The sequence below is a fragment of the Pithys albifrons genome, chromosome 2, assembly GCF_047495875.1.
Source record: "Pithys albifrons albifrons isolate INPA30051 chromosome 2, PitAlb_v1, whole genome shotgun sequence".
In the NCBI taxonomy this organism is placed as follows: Eukaryota; Metazoa; Chordata; class Aves; order Passeriformes; family Thamnophilidae; genus Pithys; species Pithys albifrons.
Genome location: NC_092459.1, coordinates 32,864,518 through 32,886,891, shown reverse-complemented (window position 1 = coordinate 32,886,891; position 22,374 = coordinate 32,864,518). Strand labels below are relative to the sequence as shown.

General features: G+C 39.9%; 1 protein-coding gene across 1 annotated transcript in view; it reads left to right on the top strand.

Annotated features, from left to right (window-relative positions):
• Nucleotides 1-9,317: 9,317 nt before the first annotated feature.
• Nucleotides 9,318-22,374, top strand: part of TENT5A (terminal nucleotidyltransferase 5A) — a 99,659-nt gene continuing 86,602 nt past the window's right edge. Inside the window, exon 1 of the mRNA XM_071548664.1 lies at nt 9,318-9,387. The gene's annotated coding sequence lies outside the window, so the exon portion shown is untranslated. The remainder of the gene's footprint in view (nt 9,388-22,374) is intronic.

Below are 22,374 nucleotides of genomic sequence, written 5' to 3'. Positions count from 1 at the left end.
AATACGTAGGTGTATGTGCAGCTTGGTGTTTATGTTTGTCTACTTTTATAAAAAATATAAGACAATGATATTAAGACGAGATACCAGAAGAAAGGAAAGTGAAGGGTTTTCTGGCAGTGTTATAAAGTAGATGCTGGAAGAAAGGTAAAAGACATACACAGAGAAATATATTAAGGAAATTTTATGGAAAGTAGAAAAATACTTGAACTGAGAGAAGAAATCATTGCGGTCATATAGGTGGCAGAAGTAAGAAAAGACCTGTTTGATGGAAGTGGTGGAAGCTGCTTACAACATTAAAAGTTAATTTGGATACCAGCCAGGCACAGCTTGTGATTTATGCAAAACTGGAAGGAATACAGAAATTTAGCCCAAATACAGTAGCTGTAGTAATAGATGCACAGCTCTGGAAAGACAGCAAAACTTAAATATAAAAGAACTGAAATGAGGTTAAGCACTGGCATAATTGTGACAGTATTTCTGCCTGCGGTTTTACTCGAAAGCAGCACCCACGGTCAGAAGCTCAGATGACCGACCCGTATAAGTCTCATGTGACACTGAAAGACGTGATATGTGATTTAGCAGTAAGCATACACAGATCAGGGGTACTTGCAGTGCTAATTGGAAAATTTGTCAGTAAATCTGGGTGGACAAAGATCTGCTAGAGTTATGGTTAGAGTCTAATTTCCAGTCCAATTTTTTTTTAAATTGCTTATAGCATTCATGAATAAATTGTTTGCAGCTGAAGCTTTCTCCATTAAATGTTCATTTTGCAAGATTTTAAAAATTACATCCAAGCATATACTTAAGGTGTTTTCACTAATGGGAAAAAAATTGCCTTTTGTTTTACAATCTGCTAAGACCACTTCTGCTTTAGAGACAGAAGAACACATACCCATTGAGACTTGTAAGTTAATCAAATCTTAGGCAGTCAACTCATTAAAGCAGTTAACTAATACCTGTACAGCAGTAATACTCTGAGACTCCTATGGATTTTCATTCACTGGAATTTGTTATGACAGTGAAAGATAAAAAACGTAACCTACTTACCAAAGGAAGACTATGCCAAGCTAATCTGATATCTTGATGAGATAACTTCATGTCAAAAGATATGTGCTAATTATTGAAGGTTTGCCTTTAATAGTGCAAAGAGCTTTATAATTAACGGTGTCAATATATTATAAAGGGATTTGGTTAGTTCCAAGGTTGGGAGTGGGATAGGCCTTGTCTATTTAAATAGCAAAGAGGGGAAGAGATTGATTTCAGCAACGACAATGATAGCATGAGGAGCAATGGTTTGCACTTGCTGTGAGTAACTTCAGAAGGTTTCTGACTGTCAGAGAGGTAAAATTCAGAAACAGCTCTGTCTTGGAGGCAAATAACCTAGTTATGAAGATGGAGCCTGATAAAGGTCTGGAACCATATGTCATGGTCATCTGCAGTTGCAGACAGCTGAATCCCATGGTCCAGGGGAATCCTTTCCACTCTCAAGTTTCTTTACACTGACTATTGCCATGTAAAATGTCACTGTTCTTTGGGTATGCATGTGTGTATGTTGGTAAGTGAACATGTTAAAGCCATCCATGTTTCTGATTATTTCAGAAAATGCCTATGGTTATTATAGAAGCAGTATACTCTGCAGTTTCATAGGAACAATATAAAAAGAAAAATAAAAGAATTAGAAGAAATGAGGTTTTGAAAGCATCTTTTGTTGTGGTATCATCATGACTGCTAGAATCAGAACAACAATTTATGTTTATGGAAACTTTTATTCCAGTTTCTTGACACTTAATCTCAGATAACTGGGAGAATATGATTTTTTGTTTGCACTTCTTACATTGTTTAGAATGGCTACAGGATGCATAGTTTGCATGAAGAACCTTTAAAGCCTCCCTGTTTATTTTGAGTTTTCTGGTTTGGTTTAGTTTGGTTTGGTTTTTTCCCTTTTCTTTGTAAGTGGTCTCCTCACAAATCAGAAAACCAAGGGAGTGAAAACCATGCTCAGCACCATGGATATGATGCCCTAGCATCCTGAACGGTGTTTGGCTTTAGATTATTCAGCTGAATGCTTTCTATGGCTTGGCTCATGCAAGCCTGTTCCTTTACACACCCCTGGTACCTTGGCTTGCCTAAGCTCCTCTAGAGGTCTGCCCATTGTGAAGATCTCTTGTGTTGAACATACAGTTGCAAATATTACAAATGCATCTTTCTTTTATCAGTTCATTATTATACTTCGGAGTGCTCAGTCAGCAGTGATCCCAGGATACAGAAAATTGTGTGTATTTTGACTTCCAGGAGCCTTTTGGTCTCTAAAGACACTCCTAGCATGCAGTAGGTGTGAAGTACTTTATACCACTCAGGCAGAAGTGTGCTCCATGAAAGTAACAGCCTTTATCGTTGCAGTTGCAGCTTTGCTTAAACTGGAAATTGCACAGAAGACAGACTTAGTCCCTAGCTTCATTGTCTACACTGTTAAATTGTTTGAGCAGTCCCTGGAATGGCTTATCCCTGGGCAGTCAGCTCGGGCCTCTTCCAAACAGTTCCTGGGCATGTTTTGAGAATTAGCACAGGCAGGGCACCATGCCCAACATGTAGTTTGGATGCGGGCATCCTTTTTTGGATGATAATAGACTTCACTAGTGCCAGATGGCCTCAGAGCCAGAGGGAATAAGCACAGCCTGATTGCAGATGCCATGTGCTAGTGCAGAGGATCTCTTGTGCTGTAAAATGATAGCTTAGCTTGCGCGTACGTGCGCATCTCCATGTTAAGAAGCTGTAACCTGAAAGACCAGATTTTACAAGGGGCAACCTCAGACTGGGACTTTGTGGCACCCAGGAAGATGAAGTGGGAATTATGCAGTTCCTGTATTGCTGAAAAATTCATAGGCACAGATCAAACACTTAGACCATATGTTCAATGCACCATCTCAAGTGGATGATAAGTATAAATTTGCTTTAATTTGTCCTCAACCCCCTCTGGCCTTAAGACATATTTATGTTTCTTTGCAGTTCAGACTGCTTGAAATAATACAGGGGCTGTGTTACAACCCACCAGAAGGGTGTTTTTAGCATACAAATTAGAAGGTATATGTTGTACGCTTTAGGATGTGGTGTGTTCAAAGATGCAGCATCTACTGGGGTGCTGTTACAAAGCTGTGCTGTTGGGAGAGAGCCAAAACAAATGTACCCTTGACCACTATGAACTGAGAGCACCTCCTGTTATGTTTGGACAATGCCTAGCAGAGTGCTTGTTGAAGTGGTCCAAAGTAGAGGTAAGGAGTGACTTCATGGGGAGACTGATCAAGGGTCCAGTGTGTGATTCTCACACTGGCCCTCTCTGGCTGAGAAATGCAGATATACCCCTAGGTGCTGTGTCCATGAGCACATGACTCAAATCTCTCGAATAGTCCTTGCAGGTTTTAGGTTATCCTTTCAAATCTGTGAGATAAAGTATTTTCTTTCACGGACAAATTCTGATAGCAGGATGAGAAAGACCTCTTCACTGGATTCCCTTGTTGTTTTCTATGATTACCAGTTACCAGGGCTCAAGTAATGAAAATTATTAAATGCTGAAGAGGCTAAACCTGCTGAAAAACCAGTGGGTGTCCAGGCTTGTAAATGTGTCTGCTGGGTTATAACTGTTCCAGTTCCACTGGGGAGTACAAATAATTTCTGCTGAGGTTTGATTTTTACCTGAAGTCTTTAAGTTAGACAGTGAATCAGATATATAAGCTTTTATGTTCAAACTCTTCTTCCAGTTTGAAAGTCTGGGATTAAACATAAAATTAATCCTCCTTAGCTTTTTTTCTTTCAAAATAAAAAACCTCTTTCGAGGAACAGAACTCATATTAAATGAAGAACACTTCAGGAGAAACTTCTCATTAAGGAAAACTAAGAGATTCTGGATGTGAGAAAGTTCTGCTAATGATTGTTATAATTAACATTATTTTTTTAGCCTTCTTTTTAATCAGTAGTTTTGGAGAATACAAAATCATCAGAGGTAGGCATGTGAACACTGACTGAGCAAAAGAAGCATATTTGAGAGGAGCTTGTTGCGATTAGAAGCTGCTGAAGTGTATTGCAGTTCGTCATTGAGCAGCTGATTTCAATGTTGAAATTGCCACTAGAAAAGGGCAAATCTTTTGCTGCTACAATTTTTGGTCTGTTTATTTAGATTCATCTTGATATGCTAGCTGAATACTTCTGTAGTCCAGGAGCTGATTTATCAAGTAGAAATCTCCACTTATTGGGGGAAAGACAGGTGGCTGTAGAAAGTAACTTCTTCAGCCATGTGGTTGTTATCCCCTGTGTCAAAGGTCCTGAAACTGAGAGATGACAAGGCCAACCAGTGTCTGCAGGAGAGACTTGGACAAAGAGGAAAACACAGTTAGTAATTAGTTCAGAAGAAGATATATTGATTATATTAGATGAATTTTCAGTGCCTGTTTGGGCAGAAGGGCAGGAAAGTGTCTAACCTATCAGGAAGAAAATAAAATTGCTACCTTTCCTGATAACAGAAGAGGTGGAATTTTGGTGGGGGGTTTCTTTTCAGTCTTTTCAGTGTGGCTCATCAGTACTATTCAACATAATCTTGCTTCATATGAATGGGTTGTGAAGAGCAAAGCAGAAGCTCAAAGAAAAGAGGATCCTTTTTAGTGAAATAGAAAAGGTCTGGGTCTCTTGTGAAGAAATAGGATTTTCAGTCCAGAGGTAGTTGTACAATCCTGGAGACTTTAGAAATTAAAAATCGCTGCCTTCAACCATATTTATTTGGGTAAAGAAGACTTACACTACAACTATAAAACAGAGGGAAACATACATACCTCTTCCATATCATATCCAGCATTTGCCAGATTTCTTCTACTTCTGTTGCAGGAGTGCTAGCATTGCCCATAAATGCTTGTTATACATTTCTGTCACTGATCAAGAATAACACAGCAAGTATTAACTTTGGCAGCTTGTTCATAGTCACAGTCATCTGTAGATGCCAAAACACAGTCATTTCTAGATCTGCTGAACACAAGAAATGGCTTTATGACCTAAATGTATTTAACCTGTCAAGACTCTTTCTTATAAATCTTTTTTCTATTAAAAACAATCAGTAAAATAGCCTTTGTCATCCTCTACACAAGTATTTATTTCTGTTTTCATGGGAGAACATTATGAGACTGGTATAGTAGGTATCTGAGGGTATGTTTGTGCATGAATCCTGTACTGCAGGCATACAGAAGTAAGTATTTGCTGGTATGCTCCGAGATAAACCCTTGGATGAGAAGTTGTAATAGGTACTGCTATAGGAAGAGAATGTCTCAGACTTCTGAAGAATTATTCTTTGAGGAACTAAGGGACACTTCAAAGTCAACTGCTCTTGTCCCTATAGGGGACTTCAACTTTTCCAGAAATTAACTGGGAGCATTGCATAGTTGGTAAAAGTCAGGCAACAGTGTTCCTAAAAAACCTGGATAACAATTTTATGGAACAGATCCTAAGGGAGACAACTCAGAAATATGTCCTCCTTGATCCGCTGCTTGTCAACAAGGCAGGATTTCATGAACAAAGTGGACATTGGTGGCTATCTTGGCCAAAGCAACAATGAAGTGATCAAGTTTAAAATCTCTGTTGACAGGAGGAAAAGTGCCAGCAAAACCTCCACTAGAGACATGAGAAGAGCAGACTTCAGGCTGCTCAGGGAATTAGTAAATAAGATCCTCTGGGAACATGTTTTTGCAGGTGCTGGGGTTCATCAGTGCTGGTCACTTTTCAAACATCACCTCCTAAAGGCACAGGAGCAGCAATTCCCAAATGTCGGAAGTCAGGCAGGTGAGGCAGAAGTCTGGCTTGTCTGAGCAGAGATTTTCTCTTGGAAATAAGGCAGAAAAGGAATTCATATGCCCAGTGGAAGCAAGGACAAGTGACATAGGAAGAATTCAGAGATGCAGCTTGCTGCTGTAGGGAGAAAATTCTTTGTAACCAAAGTTCAATTGGAGAAGATGTCCAAAAATATGAGGGACAATAAAAGAGTTTTTTCAAATATATTAATGGTAAAAACCAGTATAGAAATATCACCGGCATGTTACAGGATGAAGATGATCACCTCACAAACAGGAACAGAGACAAGGCCAAGAGGTTTAAGGCTGTCTTTATCTATGTCTTCAACACAGGTGACAAACCAAGGGGGTCTCAGTGCCCTGAGCTAAAGAACCATGACTGTGAGAATGATCAGCTCCCAGTTGCCCCTGAAATTGTGCGGGATCTGCTGCTCCAGCTGGATCCCTACAAATCTATGGGGCCTGCTGGGATTCATCCCAGAATCCTCAAAGGGCTGGCTGATGTCATTGCAAAACCTCTCCTCATGATTTTTGAGCAGTCTTAAGAATCTGGAGAGGTCCCAGCTGACTAGAAGCTGTACAATACTGTCCTGATTTTCAAGAAGGGCAGGAAGGAAGACCCTGGAAACTATAAGCCTGTCAATCTCACTTCAGTACCTGGTAAAGTTATAGAGAAGATTATTCTGAGAGGTATTGAAAAACACCTGGAAGACAACACAGACATTGGTCACAGCCAGCATGGCTTCATGAGAGGAAAGACTTGCTTATCAAACCTGATTTCCTTTTATTACAAGATAACCCACTTAGCTGATCAAGGGAAGCCAGTTGATGTCATCTTTTTGGATTTTAGTAAAGCTCTCAGTACTGTCTCTCACAGGATCCTGCTGGACAAACTGTCCAACCCACAGCTGGATAAACACATCATGTGATGCGAGAACAATTGGCTCATGGGTTGAGCACAGAAGGCAATAGTGAATGAGGGAACATCAGACTGTTGAATTGTCACCAGTGGGGTCCAACAGGGCTCCATCTTGGGCCCTGTGCTCTTCAACATCTTCATAAAATGACTTGGATGCAGGATTAGAAGAGATACAAAGCAAGTCTACAGATGACACAAAACTGGACGAACTGTTGAAAGCAGAGAGGCCCTGCAGGAAGACCTCAACAAATTAGAGGACCAGCCAATCACCAATCATATGAAGTTCAAGAGGGAAAGTGCTGGATTCTGAACCTGGGATGGGACAACCCTGGATGTTCATACATACTGGGGAATGAGATGCTGGAAGCAGTGCCGTGGGAAGGGACCTGGGAGTCCTGGGCGATGCCAAGTTGAATCTGAGTGGGCAGTGCCCTGGCAGCCAGGAGGGCCAGCCATGTTGTGGGGAACATCAGGCACAGCATCGCCAGCTGGTCGAGGGAAGGGATTGTCCTGCTCTGCTCTGCACTGGGGCAGCCTCACCTTGAATATTCTGTGCACTGTTGGGTGCCACAATACAAGAAAGATATTCAGCTATTAGAGAGTATCCAAAGGAGGGCAATGAAGGTGGTGAAGGGCCTGGAGGGGAAGCTGTATGAGGAGTGTCTGAGGTTACTGGGTCTGTTCAGCCTGGAGAAGAGGAGACTGAGGGGAGACCTCATTGCTATTGCAACTTCCTGGTGAGGGGAAGAAGAGGGGTAGACATAGAGACTTCTCTGTGATGACAAGTGACAGGATCTGAGGGAATGACCTGAAGTTGTATCAAGGGAGGTTTAGGTTGGATAAAAAGTTCTTCCCCCAGAGGGTGGTTGGGCACTGGAACAGGCTCCCCAGGGCAGTGCTCACAGCACCAAGCCTGACAGAGTTCACAAAGTGTTTGGATGATACTCTCAGGCACATGGTGTGACTCTTGAGGAGGGTCCTCTGCAGGGCCAGGAGTTGGAGTCAATGATGTATGTGGGTCCCTTCAAACTCAGCATATTCTGTGATTCTGTGATTCCCACTAAACATGATATAGGTAGCATTTCAGAGGGATATTTTGCCCTCTAAGTGCCTGCAATCCATGGTCACCAGAAATAACTGCCCCATGTGGGCAGCTGAGATGCAATCACATTATTTCCTAAGAACATGAAGAGGCAATTTCAATTGCAAAGCCTGCACAGTCTTTTGGGCACATGAAAACTGCAGACCTAAGTATTATCATTTTATAAGATTTTAAGTGCCATGAAGTCACCACTTTCTCATGATTCATGGACAAATAAGCAACCATCTGTACTCACACTATCTGGTTTATCTCACTGTCTGTTTTACTACTCTATTTTTGCAATGACCATGGATCACCTCCTTCTGTGGTGATGGATCATAGATTTCAATCATTCTTTGGCTTACCACTTCCTTCTTGTTCAACAAATTGAAACCTTAGAAGAAAAGGCAGTTACTTAGGAAATCAAGTGGTTAAGCTTTGTGGATAGTCTCAGTTTTATGTTGGTGCATACTGCAGTGCTCTTGTGAAAGTTTAGCCTAACTGTCACTTGACACGGTTTTTATTTGCAATGTTTTGAATGAAAGATAACACACCCAATTTAAGAAAACACTATTGCATTTCTACCTCAAATTTGAATTTATTTTTCTTGATATTTCCCTGGTCTCAGTTTCAGCTGCTGAGAGATCATTACATTAACAAAATTCAGAACCCCTTTTCCTCTAAAATTATACTAATTTAATAATAATTAAAAAATCATTCCCTTGCCATGCCTTGCCTTGCCTTCCCTTCCCTGCCCTTTCCAAGATAATGCCACCCCACACCGCCCCACAAATAAAGAGAATACATTTGGACAGTAAGACCATAAAGTGATAGATGACAGAAGAAATAAATGCTTTGCTTTATAAGTAACCCCACTTCAATCATTAGAGTTGTAAAGAACAAGAAAAAATTGGAAACTGAAGCTCTTCTTTATGGTTCTCCAGATATGTATAGAAAGTGTGAAAGAAGGCATTTCTGACTGCATCTTTCCAAAAGCTTGTTTTTCTTGAAACTAGTACAGATAAGAGGAATAGTACACAAGTAAAGGAGGCTAAACCCTCCCATTTTTTCATAATTTTAGCTAAGGTTCATGCACATAATTTCTCTAAGCTGTCATGTTCCACAGTTTGACACACACACACACTAACCCCACTTTCTGTGCTTTGTGTACTGCCAGTCCTGAAAAACAATGTGAAACCACATAAAAAAACCCCCAAAAATAAAGGTAATTGTGGGAAAATCCTGGTAATTGACAGGTCCACTATAAAATGCTGGCTATGGCTATGACAGTAGCAAGCAGTCCAACACTGACACAGGTGAAAGGTATTTGGTAGTATATAATCAGATGTTAATAATAGTAAGAATAAGATACATTTCAGTCACTTAACAGACCCTGCTTCCTCTTTTCTCCAGGTGAGGTAATGATTAGAACTAATTTTTCAACAACAAAATCGGGGAAGGGGCTTGACTTGGCCAGAAGTAATGGGAGAAAGCTACTGATGGAGGAATGAGCACAACGGAGGCGCTGATCAGTGCTCCTGGACAAGGTGATCAAACAGGAGGTAATGATAAGGTTTTTGTCATGCAAATGTTGGTACAAGGTGTGAATAATGCTCAAAGAGATGACTGAACTGACAAATATAGGAAGTGGGTAAATTAAAGAGACAAAATTACTATTTCAGACAGCTGTATTTTCATAAACTGCCAGTGTCAGGTGGTTGTGAATTTAGCCTAGCTCTTCCCCAGACTGGTTTGCTATACTGTATACCCTTAGTGCCCAGGTCTGTCTTCTCTTCATGTCACTGTTTTCACTGTTAAATTGGCACTCAAAATAAAGGGTGCCTGCATAAGGTTGGTAAATCTTGCTCCTTCTAAAGCTACTGCTAACTCTGGTCATTACGTTGAACAGGTAAAGCACATATATCAAATAAATTAATATGTATATATTTATCTCTAATACAGTATCCTCCACCTCCAGGTGCACAGAAAGGAGGAATACTGCCAGTTTGACAATATCTCAGCTTTGATCTCAGTGGGATTTTCTTAGTCTGAAGCTGCTCACTAGTTTCCAGGCAGCCTTCAAAGAGGGCAGCAAAATCTGTCACCCTTGGATGCTTGCCTGTATCTCTGGCACCATGCAGAAACAAAAGAAATGCTTAATTGGACCCAGGTGAGAGCTGTATGCAGAGACACCCTGTGCACACAGATTTGAAACTCCCATGAAGCAAGCCAAAGTGTGATGGTTCCCGAAGTGCTACTGTTACAGCTCTGCCCAACCTGTGGCTAACCTCCAAGCTTCAAGAGTTATGGTGTTTTCATCATACACTGTTATGAGGCAAGATGAGTCCCTTTGCCTGTCAGATCCATTGCAGCCCATTCCGCAACCTGGGCTGATTTGCTGCAGATGGCATGAGGCTTGTGTGGTTTTCTCTCTGTTGTGCCAGGAGATGTGTGTGAGGCTGTTTTTCTGATGTTACTTCTCATAGCTACGTAGAGAAAACTCGGACCTGAACGTGATCTCCTTGACTTAGTGGTCTGACCATGACAAGACACATAATGAATGTGTAGAGTTGGGGGAAAGACAGACCTCACCACCGTCTCACTACATCCTGACCTCTCACGGCTTTCTCACCAAACTCATTTTTATATCATTAACAGTAATGTCTTGGTAACTGTTGTAGGAGTTCCCTGGTGTCTTCATGGGATTGTGGTTCATGCCTGGCAAATCATAACTGGATATGGGACTGTAGAAAGGGACAAGCTGTGCATTCATCAGGATCCTGGGCCAGCCCCCACCTGCCCTGCAAGCCTCAGCCAGAGGCTTTCTCTTAGTTTTTCCCTTGCTGCACACTTTTTTCTTCATTGTTTCTTGGCCTTGGGGTAGCCCCTGCCCCAGAGTGATATTTGTAGGATTTTCTACAGCTTGCCTGTAGGGAGTGGGAGAGTGCCCACTGCTAGATGAGTACCTGTATTGCTCCCAAGTTCTCTGTAGCTTGAAACCGCCCTTCAACCCCCTGCAGAAAGGATGTGATTTTAGAGATACTATTCAGACCTTACTTGCTCAAGTGATAGAACCTGAATATCTACAGTTAGAACTGGAAAGATTTCCAAAGGTAGCACCAAGCACCCTTAGGTTGTAAGAATTCAATATTCTCTGCAATGGATGACGTTTCTGGAATGGTGAAATGCACATGAATGGATACTTGATAAATTTCTGGCACATACAAATGCATTGACTGCATTTTCATTAAGAGATCAATATCAGGGTTCTGGAGCTTGACCTTTTCTTCAGTTAAGCTGTTAGAAGAATCCCTGGCATATATCTGTCTCATTTCAATTATTACTTGTCAAAAAATTGTGATCATATTCAAGATTAACAAGTTTAATTTACCAATATAGATGTAATTATCATCAGATTCACATAGCATAGTACTATTGAAAATTGTTAAGTAATAAAGAGGTGTTTGTACACCTGAGAAGTGATGCTAGTGTTATTTACCTGGTGAGATATGCAGCTGGCTTTACTGACATAAGAATTATTTCTCTCAAATTTTTTCATAATTAGACAAATTAGGTTTTTTGTAAACTTTCTATGTTATTTATGCCACGATACGTACCTCCTGAGGTTTTAGTAGAAGTGAATTGGGATTTTTTTGTTGTTTTTTCCCCCCCTTCCCAGATGTTAAGATATGAGGCAGAACAGGCAAATTAAAAGGAGAAAATTGTCACCCTGAGTTATGTGAGTGCTGAAAAGACACAGAACTGCAGGAGTAGGAGGAGCAACTGATTCAGGAACAGTTTTTCACCTTAACAGTGAGTATACAGCAAGGCACTCCTGCTGAGCTCAGATCTATTAATTTTAGTCTCTGTACCTTTATGGGATTGTGCCTTTTGAAAGTATTATGCCTTTTCAAAGTGAGATTCTTATTCACTGACAGTCATTTAAGTTCAGGTAATTTATGTTCTCTTTATTTTTGTGTCTACACAAGAGATGTGACACTGTGGCTATAACCAATCCCACAGTCTATAAGTACTTGCCACTTATTTGGCTGCTAGTCTGAAGGTTAGAATTAAAACGAACCTAATGAAAATAAATTTTTGTTAATGAAACTGAGCTAGTTGGTTGGAAACTGTCTTCTGTATTTAAATTGCTCATGAAAACACTGGTGTGAAACTTCCCTTTGGAGCAGGAAAATAAAGATGCTGTGAATAGTTGCCTAGCAGTATGTAGGAGTTGCCACTGGGATGAGGATAGCACAGCAGAATCCCACAGGTTTGCTTTGGCAGACAGCAGAGGTGTACAGAATAAATAGTCATTAGAAAAAATGCCAAGGGGTTTTGTTTATGCTGTTCCCATATGAAGAATCATGGCTCAGTACCTTCATGCTCTCTGTGGGAGCTCCATTTGGTGGTCCAGCACTACTACTTTGTTCCCATGCTGTTCAAAACCTGGCCTGTCTATCAGCCCATCATAGTATTTAGAGAATTACATTTTTTTGAAAGGAGAGCTATTTATGAGTAATGCAAGGCACAGAGTTGCTGGTTAGTTAGCAGTATCAACCCTCTGCTATCTCAAGGCAGAAATTAGGTACCCTGTGCTCCTGAAGCAAATGCAATGCAGGGCCAGTGATCTACCTGACTTCTGTGGCAGCATTTCAATGTATGATTTTGCTGTGTGACACTGTTAGCTCTGCTTTGGCATTCAGGAAATCTGAAAACCTTTCTTGGCTCTTCAACTGAGTCCTGAGTGCCCTTCTTTCTCATAGTTCTTGAATAAAATGCTCTGTCAACTTTGACTTTTACAGAACTGATTCTGAATTCTGAAAAAAACACAGAATGGAAGAATTTGGCTTAAAAACTGAACAAAAGGAAATACAATCTGATAAACCAGAATTTCTGCTAGGCAAATTAAAAGAAAGACATTTTTGGAAGCTACTTTTCCTCTAACCCAATTTCTATGGTAGTGATGTCTTGGCAGAAATCTTCCAGTTCCCTTTAAGGTGTTGCTGGGAGCTGACCTTGAGTGATACTTTTTACCTCAGTGGAAGTTAAGAACTCTCAAGAAATCATTAAATCATGTCATTAGAAAGAGGAAAATACTTTATCATACTAAGCATCCAGGAAGTAAAACCAAATACAGTTTTAAAGGCAAATCAGATCTGGCACATAAATGAAGTAATCATCCCAATTTTAATATAATTCACTCCTTATCAAAAATCGGGAAATGTATTTCAAGATAATTATAGATTTTTGAAAAGGTTAATTTTAGTAAAATATAATACAGCATTCAATTAGCAAGGACACTTAAGAAAAACAAATGGGTAATTTTCATCTTTTTAAACAGGGAATTTAGTTTTATTAGCCTTTGTATGTCACTGTAACTACATACAATTTAAACATTCATTTACAAAATTAGACTGAAAATTTTATCTCTGCTTTCCAAGAAGGCTCCAATTTAGGAAATATGTGAGCCTGGATTTTGGGTCAGCTCCTTATAATGATAATGGCATATAAAAACTCTTTATCAAGGTCTCATTGTAATTACATGTACATTTTACAATTCCAGAGCAAGCCAGGGCAAACTTGGATTGTCTGCCCACAGTTGGGTATGTGAGCCCCTGTTGAGAGCACCTGCAGTGGTGGCAATGATACAACTTGACTGCCTGCTGCCCAAATGAAATGTAGAATTAGTAGACACTGTAAGGGGTGAACAGTGGTGAAAGTGGAGGGTGACAAGAGGTAAAAAATGGTGGATGTTGGGGGCACTCAGGGAGAAAAGAGAGAGAAAGATGGTGGAGTTTCCAGTATGGATAAGAGGGGATTCAGTTTTGTCTGAAGCCTTTCAAAACACAACCTTTCAGCTGAGCTGTAAAGCTCTGCTCTGAGGAGTCAGACCTCCACCGTTAATGCTCATGGGTTTAGTGATGATAGTGGGTAATGTGTGCACTTCTTGTAATGGAACATAGTTTACCTGATTTCACTACAGCCGCAGGAATTTGAATTAACTTGTGTTGCCACTGATTAAAGTTATATACTTAGATAGCCACTGCCTGCCAGCTGAGTCAAAGTAAGCAGTATTATGGCCACTTATCTGACCTCTTAGCTGCAAGACAGACTGGAGTGGGAAGGGTACAGAGGCTCTTCTGGGTGCACCTGTGAATAAAGTTGCTTGTGGATGGGTTGCTTTGAACATATGAGCACCTATTCTTTGCTCTAGATTTTTCAACACAGTAATTCTGTTCTATCATGGGAAAAATATAGATTTGAGCCAGAGATGAATGAATGAGGAGATTGATGGAGATAAACCTTCATTCAGTGAGCTAGTTCATCTGCAGAAGAAATTGCTGAAGGTCAAACTCATCAAGACATGGTTCACCATTTGATTGTACAGTGTGAGATGATTTCATACTTTAATAAATGTTTGCTGCTCTAACTGGCATGAACAAAAATGAAGTTTTATTCTGAGGACTTTGAAGAAGGGTTTCTTCCCATATCTGTGCCTACCACCAAATGGAAAGAGACCATAAAGAAATATATACACAACACAGCAAAATATTGGAAAGGATTCAAGGGTTTATTTCAAAGGTGAGGACATTGGAAACTTAGAGATTCTAACGATGTTGTACAAGCAGCACTGGGCCTCAAAGCAAAGGAAAAGACAAGGCTTTTGTTTGTTCCTCGGGCTTTATCATCACTTCCCCCACCTTGGCTCCCCCTTTGGCTGCCAAGGCCTTGCAGCACATCTGTGAGTGCTATCTCTCTTGTGCCTGGGGAGTAACCTTCTGTGGAATGTATGCAGAGAAACATCCCAAAACTGTCTGGGAAAGATGTCTCGTTCCAGGTAGTAAAACTTCCTTAGTGAAAAATAACTGCCTCCTTGGTAGTAATATCTTCCAGAAAAGAGCTGTTTACCCCTACAAAGACTTTCAACTAACTCTTGGCAAGAGGCCTTCTACCTATCCTTCTGACTTGGCAAACAAAAATGGGGATAAACTTCGGGGAAAAGAATATCTACATTTTTCATACAAGACTGCCAGTTTTTAGATTGTTTCCTTTCTTTCTTAGACTTCTTATGCAGGTTTTTCTGTAGGTAAGGGATAATCCAGGTGAATTTCAGTTGGGAATAGTTTTGGGGTTTTGTTTGTTTTTTCATCTGTTTTCCCTCTGTACTTAGCACTGGTGAACCTGCACCTTGAGTACTCCATCCAGTTCTGGACCCTGACATACAAGAAAGACATTGAGGTGCTAAAGTGTGTCTGGAAAAGGGCAACAAAGCTTGTGAAGGATTTGGAGAGCAAATCCTATGAAGTGCAGCTGAGGTAGCTGGGACTGTTTAGCCTGGGGAAAGGAGGCCCAGGAGTGATGTTACTGGTCTCTACAAAAACCTGAAAGGAGGTTGTAGCAAGGTGGGGGTCAGCCTCTTCTTCCAGGCAGCTAGTGACAGGATGAGAGGACACAGCCTCAAGCTGTTCCAGGGGAGGTTCAAGTTGGACATCATGAGGAATTTCTTCACAGAAAGGGTGGTTAAACATTGGAATGGGCTGCTTAAGGGGATGGTGGAGTCACTGTCCTTGAAGGGTTCAAGAAAAGATTGGACATGGCACTTAGTGCGTTCGTCTAGTTGACAAATAGTGATTGCTCAAAGGTTGAACTGGATGATCTCAGATGTCTTTTCTTACTTATATAATTTTGTGATTCTGCAATTTGTTCTGTCTTATGGGCAGTACCATGGTGCAATGGAGAGCACTTCAGACTCCGAATCCCAAGGTCGTAAGTTTGAGTCTCAGTAGGGACCATCCCCTGGCAGTTAAATAGCTCCCTTGTCATCCCATCCCATCAGATCTCGGATGCTCAGCAGGGTCAGCCCCGGTTACTACTGGGTGCTGTAACAGTTCTGAGGACTTCACTGTCACTGTCCAAGCTCGCTCAGCCATGGCAGATGGACCTTAGGACTTAAATGGTGGGGCCAGTTCTGCGCATGCTGTGCCTCACCTAAAAAATCCACTGCGCAGGCTGGAAGGGCTCACCCACGTGGGGAGAGCCCTTCCCATATCTTCATTCATGAAGTTTGGCCATACATAAAATTTGTTCTATTTATTGGTTTATTTCTTTTCTTTGGAATTTTTGATCCATGTGTGAAGGTGCATTTCCAAAACTGGATTTAGAATAACAATTCTCCATATAGTCACTACCGTAGACTTCACACAAATGAAAGTTTAATCTCTGCCATGTTAATGATCCCGTATTAACCCCTGGATATTTAAAATATATCTCCTGTATATTAGAAATTGTAAATCTGGCAGCTCTGTTGCACCTCCAGGACTGAAAGTGTAATTTGATCCCTAAACCTATGCTATTTGAAGAATTGTTTTACCTATGTGAGTTGACTTTCCAGTAGAAATTTGGTTTAATACCTTGAGTGTTGAATCAGCTCTGAACCTCATACACTCTCAGTTCTTAAACACAGGTTCCCTGTAGTCCCCCGTCTTTCTTCAATTTTGTAGAATTCTTCAGAGCTTCAGATTTGGAATGACTTAAAACATTTATTTAAGGCTTCCCAGTTATTAGACATCGTACTGGGATTTACTGAAGTAGAAGGGTAAGTGCTAGTAATTAATCAAGGCAACCTGACTGTGCTGGTGTGATGGAAGTGAATGAGTTCCCAATAGGGGATTTAAATGAAAAACATTGTTTCAAAATTAACTGGATGAAGTCAGGGAATTAGAACATAATTCTTTCAATTCTGGCAATTTAAAGAAAGGGAGATCTCTTTCAGAGGAAGGAACTGCATAATGCATTGATGGGCCATCAAACACTAATTGCAGGCTATTAATTAAAAGAAATGCCCAGAGACTTAATATTGGGTATTTGCATGCAGGCCACAGGATAAGGATATTTTCTTAAATGTGAGTGGAGGTGAATTTAAGCCAGTAACACTTCTTTAGTATGAATGACAGCCCAACTATATTTCATTGGAAGTGAAAGATGGGCCTGAAAATGCATTTGAGTCACTTTGTTTTTTCAAAAGCTCCAGTCATGATCACTTCTTCATACAGTGAAGAAATGTCACAACCACCCATACCCCTGAATGTTTCCCTCTTCTTTGCTTATCACCTGGGTGACATTGCTCTCACTGCTGGTTTTGAAGGCTATACTAATTATGCAAAGATGAAAGAACATTAGAGTCACATTTTCAACCTCTTGCACTTGTCCCTCTAAAATTTTTTGTTTCTTGAGACCTTTGTGTGGACAGCAGAAAAAAGCTTTGGCAAGAGAAAAATTTCATTGTGATCCTACAAACTACAATGGATTGAAGACACTCTTATCAGTGTCAGTAGAACACTTCTGTTGTGTTATTCTGTATAGCACTTAAACAAATGTTTTCAACTACAGCCGTGGAGTTGCACCTTTACCATATTTCCTTTGTATTCTTTATAATACTTGGTTGCATGATGTGAATTCCAGTATCCAGTGAGGCTGATGTGAAACACATTTATCCTCCAAAGGCTAAAACTGGACCTATTTTCCACCACATAGTTGTTACACAGCAATGCACATTACAGACAGAAACACAGCTCCTGGAAAACATCACTGATAAGAACAGACACTTCTGAGAGACAAAAATGAAATTCAGCCTTGACCTTTCTGTTTGCTTACCATGCAAACGGAAATGTCATTGTCTTGAGTATTTATAGAACACAGGCTTAAGTCTCAAAGCTCTTTAATGCTTTTAGGAAGAAATGGTGAGCATTTGTCACGTGCTGCTGAAGATGAAACTGCAAAGCAAAAAGAAACAAATATCTCTACACAGACAAAATTTTCACATGTCATTTTGGCTGTCATGTGAGATTTTTCAGTGTCTTCAGCAGTAATGATGTCTCAGGAGTTTTTGAGAAAATACAACCTGATTTTTTAAAATCACTTAACTATTATTTTAGAAGGTGTTTGTGGAGTTGGGCTGCAGTAAAGTGACTGGGAAGGCTGAGTATCCAATAATCCCAGCCTTGTGACAAAGCTTGTCAGTTGCTAGTAATTTGAAGGCTGGAAAATGAAAACTGAATATATTAAATTTCTGTAATTTACATATATTTCTATATTGATTCTTTGTCACATATGGACAAACTATTAAGAGGGGAATACAGCAGTTCCAAAATGAAATGTTTTGAAATCATGACAGTAATTTCTGCATAAAAGCTGGTTGAGAAGATGTTATATTAGAGAAAGGAGGATCAGCTCTTTTCATCATTCCCTGCCTGAAATGTTGCCATTCACTTTTGCTCATTTGTCTGTAATTTTTTATCTTTTTGTCAGCCTTTTTGGGACAGCAGTGCAATCATTAGGACAAGAGTAAAGGTGTGTTTATTCCAGATTTCTATTTGAATTGTCAGGAATGGATGTTTACAAAAAGTATGAAAGCTCATGCCATGTTGTGTAACTCTTTTGTAAAGACAGCTTTAATTTTTACTATCCTAACTCATTTTATATCATCTCTAAATTCATCACTTATCCCATTGCACAGTTCATATGTGAATGTATTGGAGAGGTTTTTTTCAGAAACCAGTTCAATTTCTCAGGTAATTTTTTTTATTTCCACTTTGATTTCAGTTTTTAATTAGTTATGAATATACAATAAACATTTCTTTCTTCTTTGCTTCATGAATTGCTAGTTTCTTATGATTTGGAGAGGTGCCTTGTCAAAAGGTTTCTGGAAATCTCTGCAATTCTGTGAATCACCCATGGCATTGTCAATATACCTACTGACTCCTCTGTCATACCTTTGTATTTGATCCTTGACATTCTACAGCAAAAGCTGCTCCAATATAACCAGCACATCAAGTATTGAGCAGATATATAATTTTTCATAGCTCCACATGCACAGAAGTCAGATGTTCTGGTGCAGATTACTTGCACCCTCTCTCAATACCCTTTTCAAAAGGGGATTTTATACTTGGTACTCTTATTCCTGAGAAAGCATTAGTCAGTAGACTACCACTGCACCAGAAATTCAGTAGCCTCATAGGTTGATTATTATACCACTTGGTGATAAATGCAATGAAGCCCAAGTGATTCTTTAGTATTTATTTTATCAATCTGTTCATAAATGTTCTCTGTGAACCTTTTGATAGCTTGCCAAACTTTACCCTTATAAAGAAAGGGATTGTGAATCTTTCTAAACTTTTCTTAAATGAATGTGGGTGAAGACAATTCATTCAAGATTTTCATTATGACTTTCAGTTTTTTTCAGTTCTATTAGCTCTGCAGACTGTACAAATTTCCTGCAAGAGAGCAAAATGTTCTTATTTACTCAAATTAATCTTCAAAATCTGTTTTCATCTGTTTTTTTATGCTTTTATCTGAATTTGTCCTCCTTTTTGGTTCTCTTCTTCAGTTAAGATTTCTGCTTTTTGAAGGAAATCTTCTGAACTTTAAATGCCTTCCTTTATTGTTGTTCAGTGGTTCTGACTTTGGTGAGTCCTTTTCTGTTTCTCTGATTGAAAAGTAATATTTACAGTGAGACTCAAGTTTAGTTGTCTTTAAATAATCTCAACTCAGTCTGCAAGAATTTTATTCTTCTATGTTTTCCTTTTAATTCAATTTTAACAATTTTCTTCAATTTTTTGTTGTTCTTTTTTTTTTTTGAAATGAAATCTACTTCATTCTTGCAATTGCTAAATTTGAATATATAGTAGTCATAATTACAGAGCAACTCTTCAAAAGTAACATTGTAAACCACATCTTGTCTACTCAAAACTAAGCCAAATTGCTTCTTCACTTGTGGGTTTTCTGAGCAGTAAGTTTACAAGTGGTCATTATGATATTTAAAACTTCTACCTCTGTATCATTTCTCACAATGACATTCCTTCAGTTTACATGGGTATAATTGAATTCTCCCATGTTTATTATTTGTTCTGCTGTGACAGCTTCCCTGACCTCTGTCCAAGAAGGTTAAAGTCACATCACTGCCCTCCTGGCTGGTAACACCAAGCTTCCTGTTAGAGCAAGACTCTCGTAACTATACAAACTGCTGTGTTTCTTCTGGATGCAGCTAAATTGCTGTCCTTATTTCCTCCATATAACTGTGTCTTTTCCCTTTCTCTCACTCATATTGCATGATAACAACCCTTTAGCTTTGCATTCCTATAAAATTTCTCTCAGAGAGACCAAGTGTGCTTGGGTCAGTGACCCAGAACCGGCAACAGCTTCCAAAAACTTTCTGGTCCTAATCAGACAGAGCCTGTCCCACTATCCTGGCCAGAAGCAGGGCAGCTGGGAGGCACTGTGGCAACCCCAGTTTTGGGCATCTCCGTGGGATGGGGCTAGGTGGGGTGTGGTGGGGCCCATGGCTGGGCAGGGCTCTGGGCAGCTGGGGACTGGCACTGCTGCTCTGCTAATGGGACAGGGACCAACAGTCCTGGCGGCCTGAAATGGGGTCCTGGGCATAGGCAGGTGTGGGGGTCCCTGGGGATGGGCAGGGGTGGGCAGGGCAGTGACCTTGGAGCCCTGACTTTGAGTCACAACTACTTTTGTGTTGTTCTTCCTTCACTGACCTCCTGGGACAGGTGGCAGCATTTTCTCTGCTGGTGGCAGGACTCTAGCCCAGAGAAAAGTTTCATAGTTAAGGAAGTAATATACCCTGTTACACCTACAGTGAGATCTGAATATCTCCTGTCCTTTTATGTGGGCTGACTGCCGTTTATTTGCTTTGCTGATAAATGTGAAACCTTCAACTTTGACCTGCTTCACTCCCTATCAATTCCCCTCTGGAATAACAGTGATCTGGGTCAATGTACAATACCCACTAAAATTCTGAACAACTTTCAGTTCATATGTCTATATCTCCAGTGGACAGGAAGAAATGACTTTTACCTGTGGATCTTTTTTTATATTTGTTATATTCATAGGTGCAGAGACAATAAAACTTACACAGAAGTTTCTGTATTGCTTTAATTTTTCCATACTGGCACTTTAAAGATCAATAACACTTTACAAATGGTTTAATGCAAAATAGGAAGCTGGTGGAAGTCAGAGGTTTAGCAAATGCACATAGTCTTTATATATCCCCTCTGAATTTATAAATAGTTTGGATTTTTTGTCTAAAAAACCCCTCTCCTTTTCTCATTGCTCTCTGCCAAGGAAGAAAGATCTGATCCAATTTTTCTTTTTAAAGGAGCATTAATGACAAAATAGCATGTTTAACAGGAAATTATAGTTTTCACATGAGGTAGGAAAATCAGTTTTTATACTGTAAGTTGACGATAACTTGGACAACAATATGCTTGTTTAGACATTAGAGAAATTTTAGCTGCCTTCTACTAATATCATATATTAGTAAAGAATGCCCAGTGTAGCCAATGGCATTCAGATTGTGTAAAAGATAATAATGTTTTTCTCTATGTTTCTGAAAACATTGTGTGTAAGTTCCCTTACTACTCTTTTTGGAAAAGTAATAGTCTTAATCAATTCTCTGTAGGTTTCTTTTCTCACATAATGTATTTGAGTGGTAAACCATCAGATCCATATTTGATTATGATCACCCTTGTCCTCAGATGTGCCTCAGGTCTCTGGTTTTTGCTTCTTCCCAAGTGTTCCTTCTTGAATCAGACCTTGTTTAATACTCTCAAGGTCACTGCTTTGGGGATTGAGCTGAGAGCACCACAAAGACTTTCCCCTTCATAGGGATGTTATAGCTCCTCTCTCATGCCTAATTTCCCATTGACTCCGAGAGCATTATATTGGCTTTATATGCAATTTATATTAACTTTATTTTAAAGAATTATTTAAAATATACTGTGGTGAATTCTCACACCATTTCCACTTGCTAGCAGCTGTAAGTGAACTGTGCTGTTTCTTCATTTTCACAGGCAGCTTTGACTTTCCCTAGTTCCCTAGTGAAATCACTCTTCTGCTACTGTGACTGAATTAGTGTAGTTCTCACATAATTTCATTAGGGTCTATTAAATACTTTCCTCTAATCCTATAATGAATTGTGAGAGTCATACAAAGAGTGCTAGGGTTTCCAAGGGGGAAGCTAGAAGCTGGCAGTGCAGGGTTATTATGCATCTGGGATAAAGAGCTAAAGGCATCCCTATAACTGAAGAGCATGCCTTTTGGCATGCTCAGTTCTATTACCAGCTCTGACAGATTGTGTCTTATTTCTGAAAACAGTAGTTAGCCTGTTCTGTAACAGATTTAATGTTTAAATATACTTAATTGGAGCTTATTGCTGAGGCAAGAGGTGGCTTGAGGGTCTCTCAGGATTGATGTCAGTAATACTCATAGACTGTGTTTATCACTTCCCTTTGATAATTCCTTATGAACAACTTCACTACTCAACAGCAAGAGCCTTGTCATGGCAATGTTCCATGTAGCACTCTGTCAGCCTAGAATTGCCTTTGCCACATGGGGAACTCCATTGTTAAGGAGAATGAGGGGCTTAAAAACTAACTTGGCATCTTCAGAGGATTATTTTAGGGGAATTAACTATTTATGTATTAGCTACCTGACAGTGGGATAATCATCTCAGCATCCCCCAAGAGTCTCCAAAGGCA